We start from the raw sequence: 11,756 nt of genomic DNA on the forward strand, positions 1-11,756 counted from the left end.
AAGTGAAATAAGCAAATGATTTAAACAAATATTGCTTGCAAAAAAAAATTACTCCCATCTAACCTTCCTTGATTCATGTGACTTTAGCTGTATAAATTTAAATTGGTAGTATTTCCATGGTTTGTTTTGATTCGTAACCTTACTCAGCAAATTGGTGGAGTGAAAATCAACTTTTCTTCAATCAAAAGCCACATGAGAGATTGGATTTGTTCAGAATTAATGATGCTTTAAGCACTCTTTTAACCGAAATTTACATATGGACTATTAACATTTGACGGTCCAAGTTTTATTTAGTGTGATTATATGCTTTCTACTATCGATGAGGCTGCTTCTCATTTATGTTAATATAGAATTAGACATATTGTACAAGTAGATTTGAAATTGATAAAGTAATGATAATACAAGGTAACTCTTTTTTCCACTGTTGTTAGTGATAAAGTAATAATGGACAATGCATGTTTCTGAAACTGTTCAGGAGGTATAGGGAAAAATGTGGAGAATTAGGTTTGAATAGGATGATTTATTTCTGCATCTAATTTCCATATTTTCTTATAATTTAGAATTTAGGCCAGAAATAAATCTTTTTTAAATTTTTTGCTTTTATGTTGAGTATTTTGTTCTTCTTCTTATTATTTTTTGATGTGATTATTAGCCCATAAAAATTGAAGGTTAATGTTGTAGGTTAATGATCTCATAATTTTGCATGTTAATGTTACGAGAAAAGATTTAGTCTTTATTAAAGAACATGATCTTAAAATTGAAGACTTTCATTCTTTTCTGACTAGAATTTAGTCTTTATTTGGACTTAACCCTCCAATTGGCACAAACATGACATGTTGAGATCTGAATCTAGAAGTTAAAAAAAATTGCCTGGGGATTAAACAAATCTCAGCATTTGACACGTAGGAATGGTGAAAAAGGAAGTCTGGGTAGGGGTAATATTGTTTTTATGTATCATAAAGATAATTTAATTAGTATGTTTTTTTTTTTAAAAAAAATCATACTCAGACTTGCAAATGTAAAAGGCCCCACTATGCTTACTTCTAGAAAGAATTTCGATTGGTCAAATCTCAACTTCCTTTTTTTTTTTTGGGTGGGAAAGGTTTGTTCAAACTTCAATGGCGGCATAGTATTATGAAATTCTCTGTTTAGTAGCTTTGAGTTTCTTATGTGATGATGTTCCTTCTTGATTGTTTTTCCTTGTAGGTGTTAATTGAAAAATGGAGAAATTAGTTATGTGCCTATTGTAATTAAAGAACTATAAGTGTCAAACATGAAATAACCTATGCTTTTATTAATAGATTGGATGTGCATCACTTCTGCTGACATTGAAATAGAAGCAATCATTCCTGCAAGACATGCCTCTATTAACTATACTTTTTAATTTCATTCTCTTTCACACTTCTTTTTTTTATTGAGATCCATCTTATAACAACACTAATCCATGAGTGCAAGAAATGATAAAATGGAATAGATTTTATTTAAAGTACGAAGCACACGTGTTCGAATCCTTCAACTTTATTCAATTCCAATGCAGTGACATGTCAACTTCACTAAGCTGACTCAAGAAATTAATTATTATTTTATAACCAGCAGAACTGGTCACCAAATAGAAAATAAGTGTATAGGAGTACATTTAGTTGTACCTTTGCTTAGATGCAATGCTTAAAATCTCGGGCTGCGTGTGATGCCTCTTCTTTTAGATGAGTTGTTTTTTCATGGCTGAATAAAATTTATTTTATCACATATGACTTGTCCTTTTCATTATTAAGAGGTTGGGGTTTTAAAATGCACTTTACCCAAAAGCTCATTTTGTTCGAAGCGTGCCTTCTTCCCATTCTTCATCCCCCCTCTCTCACTGCCTTGTCTTCCTTTTTGTTGTTGCTCATACTCTCCCTACCTCTTTGACATTTTCCCTGTTCTTAAGGTGTGCCAAGAAGGCTCATCATAAATCCTAATCCTAATTATGCAAGCTTCTATATTCTATTTTAATAACCTTTTCTGCTGACCTCAATCTTAAGTTTGCTATAGGAATTTATAGTCTCTTTTTTAATATCCACTTCAGTTTAAGGATGAAGAGCACCAAAAACGATTTTGAAACACATGATAGCAATTTCAACACAAAAAGGCACTTGAAAAAAAAAAAAAATTCTCAACTAAGTTTGGGTTGACTGAGGCCCAAAGTAAATAATGAGCTTACATGCCTACTATATAGAGTTGTCAATAAACCCAACTAGCAAGGAATATAATGTGCTATAACAATTGTTTATCTCATTTTCTTCCATTTTAACATGCCTTGATTCATTTCAGGACTAACAAAAGTTTGCGTGTTAAAGTTGGAAGGATGTCTTGTAACATCTGGATGTTTGGGTTCTCTAGGTTGTTTTACTTTTTTGGCTTTTAACCTCCATTTGAGACCATACTCAAGTCATATCCTATTCAAGATTAGTTTTTTTTCCCTATTTCTTTTTTCTATTGCTTTCTTTCTCCCCTGGGGGGGGAGGGTTTCAAACTTCAATGGCAGCATCGTAGCTTAAAATTTTCTATGTTCAGTAGCTTTGAGTTTCTTATGTTATGATGTCTTTTTGATTATTTTTCATTGTAGGTGTCACTTGAAAACTGAGTTTGTTGCTATGATTTTCCAGGTACAATTTCCCATCCATAAAACCTCAAGCTTCCGACATATAAACTTGGAAAAAAGGAAGCCTGCACCTTAAAGTCTTATTGAAAAGAAATCTGCTACAGCTTGCACGTGTGTAAAGGGCCCCACACTATGCTTAATTTTAAATATGTTGTATTGTTGAAGTCAATTAATGCTTTTTTCTAAAAAATTTTAAAACGAAGTTAAAAAAAGAAATCTCTGACTAGATTTAGAAAGAAGCACCTAGATATGGGGCTCATAATAGTCATAAGAGTCTCTCATACTGAGTGAGAGTGACTTATCTTGCTTAGTAGATTTGAATTGTTGTTAGACATGTATTAATTATTTAATAATGTCAATATAGATGGAATTCTTCAATGCAATGGTAATAAAATTTTGCTTTTTACTAGACATACATTCAATCACATGAAGATTTTTTTTAAAAAAAAAAACATAACATGGAAACAACATCCTTGATCCTAAGCACAATTTAACATGAAAATTCAAATACTGTATATAAAATATTGGTTCAACATGTATGATTCAAGCCTAGCTAAAGGAGCAACTTTGTTTTAAAATGTTTCTGCATCCCCTTCTAAAAATAATGTTATTTTTATTACAAAAAAAAGAGCTTATTTTCTTGAAAGAATAAAAAAATTGGGAAACCCTTCTCTTTGTTTTTGTTTTTGTATAAGGGCCTATAAAATGATTGACCATTAAAATTAAATGTTGTTCATATTCAAATAATTTAAGTGTTTCAATAATTCAAGTTTTTGTACAGGCCTCTTGAAATTACTGTGTTTTAAGATAGATTTGTGGGTGATATAAAAGCACATATTTCTTGTGAGAAGACGTCTGGCTACAACAAATACGCAAATTACTTGTGGTAGTAAAAGATCAAAGTGGAGAAAAAGAAATGGTGCACAAAGCATTTTTTTCAAATTTATTAATATATATATTTCTTAAAAATAAATAATGTTTAAGTTATTACAGTTATATTTTTTATCTAATAAATTATTGTTTCAAATTTTAATGTTGGAAAAAAATGAATGTTTTCATTTAAAAAGTAGTGTTTCTTTAATGTTGAATGATACTCCTTTTATCCTTATATATAAAAAGTCTTTTAAAATTTTTTTTTTCTAAATATAAAAAGTTGTTAGCATATTTTTAAATAAATAAACCATTATATCCTTATTAAATTAAAAAGAGAAAAAAATAAGTACTCTCATTAATTTGTTTTGAAAAAAAAATTATTTTTTATTTACAATAATTAGGAAAAAATTAAAATATTATTATACTTTTAATTAGATAACTAATTTTTATTGATTTGTATGAATTAATTAAAAATATCTTATATATAAGGACAGAGAGAGTAGGTGTGAATGAAAAATGATTGATAGGAAAAGCTTATCATGCCATTATTTGATAATGCAGCCACTTGGTATCAACATATAGATGCTCAGCTAAGAATATAAATACATGGCTCTTTTTTTTTTTTTTGACCAACAAATAGAAATACATGGCTGAAAATTATAATCTCATGATACACTACATAAGAAAGTAAAAACCACCTACATTCAAAATAAAATAGTTGTATGAGTATAATAAAAATAAAAAGTTCTTAAATTATAAAGTAAAGGCATTACATTTAATTAAATTGAAAATATATGCACAATATAGATGAAGACATTGTATTTAAAATAAAAAAATTGTCGAATGTAATATCATAAATAAAAGACTAACAGTTTTAATTTATTTGTACAAAAGATGCTATACAAGCAAATCCTACAATCAATAAATTAGTATAAGAATTAATCACTATCGTTGATCAACATTTATGCATAATCTTCTAATGCATCATTCGGGAAAGTAAAAGCATGGTATGTGACATTTTCAAAGGATCTTTAAAACATCCATGATCATCAAAATATTGGTTGAAGAACAACTGTGAATATTGTTTAGAGATAGATCTTTAGCAACTTGGGCTAATGAGATGTTATGCACCTATTTTGATATCCTTTTTATGCTTTATTCCATGATATTGTAGTAATGGATTAATATTTTTTCAATTAGTAACGGAGGTTGTAAATGGAATTTTTTTGTACTAGGAATGCATTCTATTATGTGATAAAGAAATGACATATGAACTAATATGGCATCAATAAAAATAAATATAAAGTATGGTGTTTAATTTGATATAATTTTTCCTCCCCCAAGCTAGTTTTCATCAATATGTAAACCACCCCCCCTTTTTAATAAGATGATGAATATTTAAGTTAGTTATCTTTCAACTAAGACCTTGATTTGTTGTGCAGTACTCAAGTAAAATAAAAATCGAGCATTCTTTTGTTTTGTTTTTTAGTTTTTGGGCACAATTCAAGCATTCATTTTGTTAACACATGATTGAGTCTCTACTATACTACACACACAGGACGCACATTAGTTAACTTTCTTTAAATTATATTCAACCTGTAGCCTCATATTAGATTCCCTGGTTCTTTAAGAATCTCCACATTATATTAGTGAATGGGAAGAATTGGGACCCTTGCACAAACAACGAGTTTCTTCATTGTGTTACTAAAGGGATTGAAATTTGAACTCCACTTCTGAATTGCCATGTAATGGCCTTGAATGACCCACAGCCCCTCTGTCAGTGCTAACTTACAATGATGCATAAGCGTAAATCTGATGATGAAGTAGTTATTAAGCATGTCTATGATTTCATAATCCTTAAACCCCCATAAAAGATCAAGCTTGTCCTTTATTTGATACCTGTTACGTTGTCTACCTAGTAATGTGATAACTAGAGCGTCTTTCCACGGCCTACATAGCTCTACCCATCGTTCATCAAGAACATCCACTTTAGGTAGAGTTTCCATAGCTGCTTGTTTTGGGGTTAAGCTCGGCGCCATCTACTCTTCCTCTTTCAACCATTCCTTAACCAACTCTTCGAGAGTCTATTCTTCTTCTTAGGGTTAACTGTCTATCAACGACGCCTTGTAAGAGATCTATGGGTTATAAGCATTCCCTTTGTTCTTCATTTTCTTCTTGGGGGTTCCCATAGCATCCCTCATAATTGTATCTTCATTCAGTTTCTTAGGGCTCCTAACCAGCACGTCTTTCTCCTCTTCAATCAAATGATCGGAATTCATCTTCCCTGAAGACTCCCCTGTAACCCTCGAACTCACACCAGTACTAACCCTAGCACTCTCTGTCACACTAACTCTCCCACTCATCTCTTTATTTCTCATTGTTCTTCCTTCTTTGCCTCGGGGCTTCATGATTAGCTAGTTGAATTTTGTATTCTGTCAAACTTTTTTTTTTTTGCTTTTATTTTTTGATAAATAGGATTGAATATATTCCATGTTTTACTAATTTAACAGATCTTAAAGATTTAATGCTGTTGGATTGAAGCAGATTAGCATAATAAGTGAATACATCATCGATTATCACAATAAACATTCAAATTATCAAATTAAAATATTTATAAAATTTTATTGAAAAATTAAATTTGATCATGTTGTGATAGGTAATTTGAACCAACACTGCTACAAAAAACACTTTTAACATCACATTTTTAAACCTTTTCACGTCACTATTGGATGGAACACAATATTAAGGAACATGAAAAATTACCTTATTCATGTCACTTTTAGAAGGGACATGAATAAGGGAAACCATGACGCTTTTGGGTTGTCTGCAAACCACGTCACTTTTAAAAAGTGACGTAAAAAGTCCTGTATTTATAAAAAGGGTATTTTTTTGGATTAAAAACATTTTCAATCCAAAAAATACCCTATATTATTAAAAATGGATAGGAAAATAATAATAATTAATTAAAACCATAGAACTACAAATTAATAATTTCAAGAAACACAAATAAAATCATAAACAATATAAATATTAGTAAACACGTCAAGAAAACCAAGTTCTGAATTCCATCACTCAAGCATGCAGTGCACTAAGTGAAATAAACATTACATATTAACAGTATTAAAAAAGTTATCAATAATAAAATAATTGTAATTTGTACTATAACAAACAAGCCCATCATGAGGACTGCTAAAAAAGTTATAAGAAAGCATGAGAGTTGTTAAAAAAAAAAAAAGTCTAGTCAGGGACTACTAAAGCCCAACGATTTAAGAACATGAAACAATTAGAAGATTCTAAAGATATAGCCACCATTATAGTGTCCATTCAGATTTATAGGTGATATTAATATATGAAATTTATGTTGTTCCTGATCTCTAGATAGATCATATCAGGGTGAAGCGTGCATCTTTTCGAGATTAGATATGTTTCTTTCTCCACATATGGCATCAAATACTGGAATGTTTACATGCATCAAGCAACATAGTCCTTATCAGTGTCATAATGATACAAGTAGTTTACACTATGATACCATCAATTAAATCAAAGCTATAAAAACATCCCCATACCTCCTCAACAATCTTCCAAGCTGCTCTACTTCTTTCCTTAGAACAATGTATTTCATGATTGCCACCCTGCTCCTGCCTCAAAGTTCTTAACATGGACACTAAATATTAGGCATGGCACTAATGCTTGGAAATAAGAAAATTAAGAAGAAATGCACAAACATTGAACAAAAGTAAAGAGAAAAGGGAGGAAACAAAGAAATTATCTATTTTCAAGTATGAAACAAATCACGTGGGCTTATCAGTAACACCTCATATAAATAATTTATCATTTCCCCTTCATTACAAAATCCCACACACAGTAGGAATAAATTCAAAAATGTACGCTTAAACTTCCCTAGGTTCTACTTGTTACCTATTCGCTTGTTTCAAACAATTGAATGCATATAGCAATGCAAAGATAAAAAAATCATTTTCTTTACATGGTAAATAACCAAGCTGTGTTAATGTGTTGCTTTGTAAATCTACAAAGTGCATCAACAGTCTGATCCAAGGCTACTTCTTTTTCCTACAAGGAAATTAGAAATCATTAACAAGTAGCGTGTCGTAGTTTGTAGTATTAACCATTCAATTGATGAACAAAAATATCAGATCAATCAAGCAAGAATGAAAGCACGAACCTTCTCAGAGTTGGATGACCTAAACTCTTCCCAAAATCTCTTGAAGTCTAATTCCAGTTCATGTCTGTCCCTGATTTCAAGCTTCAAAATGTCATACTTATATGTAGTGTCATTGTACCAAGGCATTGCCTTCATTACAACATATATTTAGAGGAGCATGGCTTTACGAGAAGGAATCACATCTATAATAGAAGATTTCAAAAGGTCAAAGCAGAAAAGAAATAGGAACAGCTTTACATATCTATATATACCTTTAGCTCATAAGTTAAGCAAACATACTTAGCTGCAAACAAAAACTCAAACCAGAGTTTCAATTAATTGAAAATTCATAAATACAAACTCAGCAACCTTCTAAGAACCATAAAACATGAATGAAACCAAGTCAGGTTCGAGTTTCAATTAATTGAAAATTCATAAATACAAACTCAGCAACCTTCTAGGACTCATGAAACATGAATAAAACCAAGTCAGATTTACTTAACAGAGGCTTAGAAACAGACTACTCCATTTTATAACTAGAGTCCTGACAAAGCTAAGGTGATTGAAGCAATTGAGATAGAAATATAAGTATCAGCTTATCTCCAAGTTGTGGATGAAAAACTATAACTTGAAGAAAGCAGTCAAGTTGATACTAGCCAATAAACAATTTCTTATTTTAGTAATTAACACATGATATAAGAATAACATTCCATGAATGAGGATTTAGTCAATGAATGCAAGAATAATAATTAAAAAAAAAAACTCCCGGATATTGAACAGTTGAACTATGTCATAGTGGAATGTTTACTCTTCTACGCTTTCAAATATTTAGAACCAGATTACAAATTTTAGGTAAGCACCCAGCAGCAAAAAGGAAATAGAACTCAGATTCTTGGGTCTCCAAAGCTAATTAATAAAATCGCAATCGAAATCAGATGCAACATAAATAGAAAAGGAAAAAGGAAAAAGAAGGACCAATCCGAGCAGTTGATTAGATTGCAATATTCAAAGGATTAAATCATTTCAAATCAGCAAGGCCGATCACCCGTATATTATCAAAAATAGCATAATAAAGAGTCAAAATATAGATACAAGATAAGGAGATATCAAAACAGGGTAGAAACTCGAGAGGCCGTAATCTGGAGAGGGAATGAAGGCCGGGGGGAGTGAGGACAAGATTGCTCTGAGCCTTTGACTGCTAACGCGGTGGAGATGAGGCAAATCAAAGCTTGAATATGTCAAGCGGTGCAGATCGAAGGTGTGCCGTCATGGATAGAGAAGAAGAGGTGGCCGTCAGCCCAATGATAGTCGGGAGGAAGGAGAGGTGGCCCTCACGAGCTGGAGTGCGAAACCAAAAATGGATCTAGCGCCTTTGGGTCTGGAAAATGAAAAGCAAGACAGGGTTGGGGCTTTTAAAATTCAAATCCACGTCACTTTTCAAAAGGAAAGGTCGTGGTTGAACGAAACTTGAAGCATTATCCACGTCATCTTTACAAAGCAAAACGACGTGGATTGTAAATAAAAAACTTTTTTGAAAAAATGTCTTCATTTTTACAAAGCATTATCCACGTCTTTAACTTTTTACGCCCTATTTTTAAAAAGTTACGTGAATTGAGGGTGGTAAAATTTATATTTTATAATAGTGCAATTAAGGACAAGCTTTCAAGAATCTTTATTAACGTAACCCTTGATCGCTTGCATTTAATTTGTCGAGAAAATGATTCATTTCTACCAATTTTCTTAAACAAATAATTTCAAGTATATATGTGATTCACAGCATTTCAACAATTATATAAAAAAGTTACTGCCTTTTTTCTGATAATAGAATGTCACCACCTTTACGCTTGTTTATAAGAAACAATTAATAATAGTTAAAATATGTTTCCTATAATCAGTTCTGGATGTAGTAATTAATATTGCTTCCTTAAAATGTCACTTTTTATTTAGGAAAAACGACATACAAATTCTCCTAGAATATGCAAATGATAATAAGGTCTTATGAAATGCGACAGTTATTCTCAAATTCTTGGAACCTTTTTGACGTTAATGTGTTTTGTGAAATGGCTATAATTATCCCAATTTAAAATATTAATGATTACTTTAATTTAAGTAGTAATTATTTTTTTTTTTACCAATGACTAAAATGGAATAGCAAATGACAAATTTTTCTCTTCAAATTTTTTAACCATTGAAGTCCAAGGTGTTGTAAATATTAGTAATTATTTGGTTGAAATAATAACTACTTTTTTTTGGAAATGACTAAAACGAGATAAGTAATTACAATTTTCCTAATAAAATTTTTTTAATCACTAAAATTTAAGTGTTGTAAATATTAGTGATTACAATAATTTTATAACATTATGAAAAATTAATCCCTAGTTAGTTAAGTCAATTGAAGTTTATTAAGTAAATTAATATGATGTGTAGTTACAGAGAACTATTAACTATTTTGGATTGTGGTTTCAGTCTTAGGAGTAAGTCTGAAGTGGGTTTGGAACAATTGAACTTCAAAACGGGACAAAAACAAGGAGAAGTGCCCTTGTACCACATGCCGCAATGCATTGGTCACACAAAGCATGAAAAAACTTCTTTGTACCACATGTCACAGCGCATGTGTCATTTACTATGGTGCATGGTTGATTTCTTATAGTAATAAAAGTGTTTTGTGGATGAAAAATTAGGAAATAACTAAAGAGAGGATGAAGGGCATGCGTTCTCTGCTAGGGTTTACAAACTTAGAGGATTAAGGTCATTTTAAAGCTCTAAACACTATAGATAAGTCTCTTATGTCTACTCGCTTCTTTCTCCTCCATATTTCTTGAAGTTTTGAGTTAGAGTTTGCTTGGGTGGGATGATTTTTTGTTTAAAGGCTATGGGTATAAACCTATTGATTTAAGTATAGTTAGTTAGAATTGTTTATATTATTTAGACATAGTATCTATGGCATTATGAGTTTTGATAGTTGAAGAGTAATAAATACCCGAAATTGGCTTTTAATTTGGTGGTTGGATATTAATTAATGTTATTAATGGTGGTTTAGGAGTTTATAAGTGCTAGTGTGAATTAAAGGAAGCCAATAAACCCTATAGACAGGCTTGCAATTGAGAAATAGGAATTTTGGGAATGTTGGAAATGTTAAGTAGATGTTGGAAATTATCCTAATAAGGATATCAATAGTTATTGATGTGGTTAAATTGTAGATTAATCATTCTTGGCGCCAATTGGACTGATTGAAGTTTTTGAAGTGTTGTTTAGGGGGTAAATTTTTGACCTTTCAAATGCTTGAAATAACAAAAAGAAATTTAGTTTTATGCAATTATTTGTTCCATTGATTCAAAGTGTTTAAAACTTGTTTGAAAATTATATGATGCAGGCTTGTTTTGATGTAATTGTACGATAATTTGAGAAAAAATATATAATATTTGTGAATGAGATGTTGATTTTGATAGTGAGTAAGGTTATGGGCGTGTGAGAATGATAATGAGGCTAGTGTTGTGAAAAGATAATGTATAGTGCTTTTTGCTTGTATGAAGTGAAAGATGAGTGCAAATGCAATTTGATTTCCTTGATGCGTGAGATAGTGTGTGATGTGTTGAGCATGGTGGTTAAGCAATTTTATGCTTTGAATATGTTATTGCAAATTCGCATGTAAGTAACATGTTTGAAAATGTGCATGTCTTGTGGTTGAGCATGAGCTTCATTGTATGATCATTTGAAGTGGGAGCTCGCTTATAGGGAGAGGAGTAGATATTTGAAATTCTTGTGGTATGGCCATCATTTAGAGCTCGATAGCTTGCCTTTACTTATATTGTCCTATTTGTTCTTTATAAGACTATCTCAATTGAAGGGACTAGAACTTTACTAATCTTTATCAATTCATAAGAAGGTTAGCTTCGGGACACGATACCCTATAGTTGTTAGTATTAAGAAAAATCATAATTCACAAGTGAGTGTAGTGGTCTTGACCGAGCAGCTCCTTACAAGTGAAAGGCTTGGGTAATCAATTATAAGGACAAAATCCATTAAATTGCCAATGGTTTCACATCAGAGGTATTAGGAGGATATAAAAATGATATTGAT

At 31.1% G+C, this 11,756-nt stretch overlaps 1 long non-coding RNA gene across 3 annotated transcripts; it reads right to left on the reverse strand.

The window, feature by feature from the left end:
• Nucleotides 1-4,034: 4,034 nt before the first annotated feature.
• Nucleotides 4,035-9,057, reverse strand: LOC129322773 (uncharacterized). 3 transcript variants are annotated; one of them, XR_008596285.1, is made up of 3 exons: nt 7,698-9,057; nt 7,081-7,585; nt 4,035-4,212 (listed from the first exon to the last, which is right to left on the reverse strand). It is a non-coding gene; the product is annotated as an uncharacterized LOC129322773 (long non-coding RNA). The 3 variants fall into 3 exon arrangements; XR_008596287.1 differs by lacking the exon at nt 4,035-4,212 and adding an exon at nt 4,219-6,378; XR_008596286.1 differs by lacking the exon at nt 4,035-4,212 and adding an exon at nt 6,398-6,967.
• Between the last annotated feature and the right edge of the window lie 2,699 nt (nt 9,058-11,756).

This window comes from Prosopis cineraria, unplaced genomic scaffold (assembly GCF_029017545.1).
Source record: "Prosopis cineraria cultivar Desert tree isolate PC_DT_omini unplaced genomic scaffold, ASM2901754v1 PC10, whole genome shotgun sequence".
Classification (NCBI taxonomy): domain Eukaryota; kingdom Viridiplantae; phylum Streptophyta; class Magnoliopsida; order Fabales; family Fabaceae; genus Prosopis; species Prosopis cineraria.